The sequence below is a fragment of the Drosophila albomicans genome, chromosome 3, assembly GCF_009650485.2.
Source record: "Drosophila albomicans strain 15112-1751.03 chromosome 3, ASM965048v2, whole genome shotgun sequence".
Taxonomy (NCBI): domain Eukaryota; kingdom Metazoa; phylum Arthropoda; class Insecta; order Diptera; family Drosophilidae; genus Drosophila; species Drosophila albomicans.
Window position 1 is genome coordinate 37,349,687 of NC_047629.2, and position 5,745 is coordinate 37,355,431.

The 5,745-nt window shown below is 40.5% G+C and overlaps 1 long non-coding RNA gene across 1 annotated transcript; it reads right to left on the reverse strand.

Annotated features, from left to right (window-relative positions):
• Positions 1-4,807: 4,807 nt before the first annotated feature.
• On the reverse strand, positions 4,808-5,474 carry LOC127565720 (uncharacterized). The gene is made up of 2 exons (XR_007955072.1): positions 5,316-5,474; positions 4,808-5,044 (listed from the first exon to the last, which is right to left on the reverse strand). It is a non-coding gene; the product is annotated as an uncharacterized LOC127565720 (long non-coding RNA).
• Positions 5,475-5,745: the final 271 nt, after the last annotated feature.

The window sequence follows — 5,745 nt, forward strand, 5'->3', positions numbered from 1 at the left end:
TTTGTATTTATATTTATATAGGCTGACCGAATCCCTCTCTCTCTCTCTCTCTCTCTCTCTCTCTCTCTCTCTCTCTCTCTCTCTCTCTCTCTCTCTCTCTCTCTCTCTCTCTCTCTCTCTCTCTCTCTCTCTCTCTCTCTCTCTCTCTCTCTACACTTCACACGCAAACCGAATCCCAAACGCACGCGAGAAGCATTAAATGTTATACAGAGTTGAATTTCTTTTTTTGTTTGGCATTTATTTGAGTAATTGTTTTGACTTTCATTGCATGTTCCGATTACAAATGACCTTTGTCTAATCTCACTTTCGGGGGCGCAACAACTCGTTGATATTGTCGACTTTCAGGCAGCTCACGTCTCACGTTTTCCTCTTTCGATTGCATTGGCGTGTAATTGAAATAATGTCGACCACGACCTAAAGGAACATTTTGTGGCCCAATGCTTGGGATTTTCCTGTTTGCCAGTCGGCATATTAATTTCTTCATTTCGCTTTTAACTGCTCTGCTGCTGGCCGCTTTCGATTGAATGGGCATGATAGTCCTGTTCGGTTTGGTTACGAGTCGTAAACTCTCAATTCAATTTATTACAAAGTAATTTAGTTTCATTTTTTAATTGCTGCTACGTTTCCGGTTCAATAAACTTTATGCCGTTGTCTGGAGTCGGTGGATTTAACAAGCTTGACTGAAGACCGATACCTTTTACTTAGTTAGCCGTGTCTGACTTTCAGTTAAAGGAAAGGGATGTCCGAAAAGGAAGATGGAATTATATCATGATCCCTTAAATCATCCATTTTACAGCACATATATTAGTATGGTAAGAAACGGCCCTCAAGCTTACTTGTTGAATTTTCTTTTCCATTCTACGAATTATTTTCTTTTTCGTGTTTATCCAACTGAATGAGTCAGTCGCAGTGTATTATCATTTCATTGGCCGGATTTCAGAGCATTAATGTCAAAGCCTATTGTAAATAAATGCAATTCTCGTCTGACACTTTAATCAGCTCGTAAACCCTCTGAGAGTTTGTGGCTGAGAGCTGCAGAAAATTACATTTAAATTGTATAATTAATGTGAGCGATTGTAATTGACAGTAAATATAAATTAATGCAATTTAATGTAGAGTAAAATATACCACATTTTAATTAATAATATTGCTTTCAATTTGGTCAGTAATCTTCAGGTTGTCTGTGAGATTTTCTCCCTTACACATAAATAAATATTTAATGTGTAAGCGCATTGTTACCAAGAGGAGACAAACATTGTTTGTTTTTTGTTCTGGGGGTCAAGACTCGTTTTAGGGCAGACGCTTGACCAGTTTTCAGTTTCTTGCACCTAGTGTCAATTTCCTTTCGGAGCTGATAACTTTGTTTGTTTACTACGTTTATTGTTTACCAATTTTCTCTTCTTCTTCTTGTACACACACACACACACGCATGGCTATGTATTTTCTTTTGATTGAATTTTGTCGTCGAAGCAACTTCAACATTGCGTATACGTAATATAACTTGGCTCGCATTGCGGGTGACGGTGAAAAATTGCCGACATTGCGTTGAGAGGCAATTAACAGCGAGTGTGTAGAATGTTAAGACGCGCTTGAATTAACTCACATGCATATGCATAAACATGAAACTTGTACTTAGTATGTGCGCCTCAAAGTATGCAGCACTAATAAATTCGGATACACCTACGCAAAGCAGAAGCTTTATTATTGTGTATAAGAGTGCGTGTGTGTGTGTGTGTGCGTGAGTCGGTGTGTGTGTGCCAAAGCGTGTAATGGACTAAGTTTCACATGCGAGCGGTCGTTGGTTAAATCAATTAAGTTTTTGTTAGAGATGGAGGCCAACGCGAAGTGAACTCGTGCGTGTCGAAAGTGTTTGGCAGCGGATGCTGTAAAGGCAACGACGCATCAGCCCATCAGGACATCAGCCCATTTCAGGCCATCATCATCATGTTCGGCAGAACAAAACACTTTGGCAGCCGTTTAAACACTATACGTGATATATTTGTCGCCGCTTTTGTACTGTTAAAGTTCTGCCAACCACAAAGCAAGAGACAGGCTGAACTTTGTTATTTGATTGCCCAACTCTAAGTTGCTTACTCCCGCTTACACTCTTTGTCTGGTTGTCGTTTCGCATTGTCACTACACTTGACAGCGATAAAACCCTCTATCTGAGCAAAGTAACCAAGAAAATATCATTGTGTTGCTAGTGAAACTTGAAGAACAAAGTCAAACTGGCTCCACACTAGCGATAAATTGAAGAGATTGATTCCATGGAAAAATACAACGTGGTGGATCAATCCTTTCAATTTCAAATAAGTTTGTCGAATTTCAGCCCAATTTCAGCTGCTCAAGTGTGTGAGTGCGTGGAAAACTCTTTATTGTTGCTGTTGTATTTATTTCACGCTAAGGCAATTGCTGTTCTCCTTCTGCCTCGTAAATCGCATCGAATTGTTCTTGCTGCTTAATTTAAACGTGTTGTACACATGTCTATGACCGAATGACTTTGTTGTTGTGCCACACACTCACACACACACAGCCGTTCCCACATCCGTTTTACGAACAACACATATGTGCCTCGAGCACATGAGAGGAGGATTTCATTAAAATTATATGGGAAAAGTTGTCGAGTATCGCAGTGGCAGTTACAGACGGAGGAAATTACTTACTTGGGTTCAGTTGAAGAAAGTGCTGTTGCTGCTGCTTTGGGCGGATTGGCTAATTGCGCTTTCATACTCGTAAATCGCACTGAGACACTCCGGAGACTTTGGGGTTTGAGTTATTCCCTTGGCATCGGCACATAAATATTTTGGCTATTAGAAAGCCGCTTAGCTCTTGAAGATGTCCTTAAATTGTCTATTTTTGTTGATTTTTAATCTTTTTATTGTGACAAAATTGTTTGATAAGCCGCTCTCAAATACTTGTTAATGCCGAAAGTACAAATTTGCCACGCATCGTAATTTTCATAAAACTGCGACGCAATTGCCTTACACTCATTTATAGTCCTCCATTCTTGAATTAATCCAGTGTCATAAGCCTTTTTGTTTCGACTTCGCGAGTTTGCAGCGGCAAAGTCAGTTTTGATTGGGGATTTAAAATTTGATCATAAAACTTAATCCAATTAGACAATTTAAGAGCAAAGTACTTTCTCTGGTGAGCTTTTCAAGTAGAAGACTACTTCTCGATTTCGTATTCTTATCGAAATTGTTGAATTGCCACTCGAACAGCAGCAGCAGCAGTAGCGGCAGCCGAAACATTGTCAATTGAATGCTGGGGCTGTCTCGCACGACTGATCAAGAGGTTGAGAGGACTTGACAAATGAATCGACGAGCAAAAGTGCAACTGTTTTGGCCCCGCATCGAGAGTCTGACCTGTATCAATAATTCAGTTATGTGTTCGACGCGGTAATTAAAAATTGAGAGCACGCAGAAAAAGTGCTGCCTACTTTTAGGCGTGGGCATAAATCACACGGATCCGCCAAAACACGTGCGGGTCGTAAAGGCTACCGACACACATTAAGCTGTCAGCACGACGCGGGCATAATTACAAATTCCAGGCCACACATTATAGTCCTAAATCAAATGCCATTGCGGAAACGTTAATGTGGTCGCAATTGCATGAAATTATCACGCACCAACAGCAGCAGCAGCAACGCAGACGATAACATGAACTAGGTTTTGGTTACCTTAGGGATCTAGGGAACTGTGGGGAGCCGAATGTCATTAGCTTGCAGTAAACTAACATTGGCACAATGTTTTAACTGCTGGCGACGGACAGTCTGCAAAGTTGCAAGTGCAAATGTGGGCAATGAATTGGCCAGAAACTTGCGTGAAACCCAACAAAGTTTTGAATAATTGCACAACGCTGACACTGCAATATTTTAACAGTCGTTTTCGGTGAGTTGACTAAACGCGAATGCTAAATAAAAGAGCCGATAGACAATCGCTTTAAAAAAAACCAAACGAAAATGAAATAGCGTAAACATTCGCGTGAAGGCAAATAAACAAATTCTTTTTTAACAAGAATTTATGTACCCTCAACCCATCGGGAATGAATACGGAGATGGAGACTCTGCTACCCAAATAGAAGTCTCTGAGATGCCTTAAAACGACGGTGTCGCCCTTGCGCTCGACCAAACATGGGGGAAGGAAACTTTACATAGCTGATCCTTGTGCTAGCCTCGTGCAGGATTTTATATTCGTACTGTTGGTTCGCAGTTGCTTTCCCACTCGTGGCATTATGTTTCTAAAATTATATTTGACACGCGTTTATCGCATAAATACTGCGCGTGTATCTCTGGTCTGTAAACTCAACGCACTACATGCGCCAGTCTATCTGTGTGTGTGTGGGTTTCTGTGTATACGTGCACTCGCATGTGCCGAGTAGGAAAAGCTCTCCATCCACTTCTGATTTTGCTCCCTGTCCACTCAAGTGGTTGTCCATAAACGCGCCCATATTTACTGCCGCATCATCGTCATCATCATCATCGAAGCTGTAGCTGTAGCTGAAGCTGAAGAAAAGTCGCGTTTGCTCTCTAACCTTTTGTATCACAACATTGGCGGGGTCCAGGCACCATGTCCTGTCTTGGAATTTGGGTCGACAAGGAGAAAAATGTAGCTCACGAGGTATGCTTCGAGTGCTGTTACTGCTGCTGGTTTTTTGGCTCATAAAGTGAGCAAGCGTAGTTTGTTTGCCAGGCTTTAAGCATGGCCTCTAACAAGGACTTCTAAATTATTTACTAAGCATTTATATACACAGCAGGACGCTCCACGAGCTCCTCTGTGTATATATGACAAGACTTTCGCGACTGGCCTCGGGAATAAAGCACTAAACATTTTTAATGAAGCTGCAAATCGAAAGTTTCCGTTTAAATGTCTCCTGCCATCCAAGTCGCGGCTGCCTTCGGGGAGCGTCAATGAACAAAAATTCAAAGACTGTGACAATTGCAATATTTGGTCCGTCACGTGTATACAATAAAATACTTCAACCGCCAGCCACGATGCAAAGACACAGCGAAGACGATGACGAAGAACTCGGCAACAGGCGTTGGCTAAAGAAATAGGGAGAGATGAAAATTGTCAGAGTTTTTCTGTACTTTTCAAAGCTTAAATATTTTGTCTGTCTCTAGCTCGCATGGGACGTGAAATGAAAAAGTTATAGCTGGCATTAGCCAAAAGTTACGGCAAATTAGCAAGATGCTGACACAATTCTCGCCACGCATTTCCTCATCAGATGTGAACTCGCTGTTATATATATGTATATATGCATTCATAAGCAGGAATTATACGAGTATTTGCTGCTGCTTTTCTACGCCTGCTTACACTTCTTATTTATCTTTTCATTTGGCGCAGAGCTTCCTCAATTTCGAGCTCTCACAAAAAATATGCACATCTTTAAGATACATTTGCCTTTTTTGGTAATTTTTGTAATGCAACTTTGGCAATTTAAAAACTCTTACAAAGCAAAATAATTTACATTTCGTACTGCCAATAAACAATCTCGCTGTCAGTTTTGGATTTGGTTTTGAAATGTTAAATGCTTAGGTTTCATGAAAATTCAAATTAGAGTGCATATTTGTAAAGACTTTTGGCAGCTTGATGATTGCATTTTTGCATATACCCTAAACAACATTGTTTGTTGACTGCTTAATTAAACTCCTGACACAAATATTATATTTATTTCTTGCAAGTAATATAAATATCAGCAAATGACGCGGATTATAGCAAGACAATGAGAGCTGTTGAATGTTGA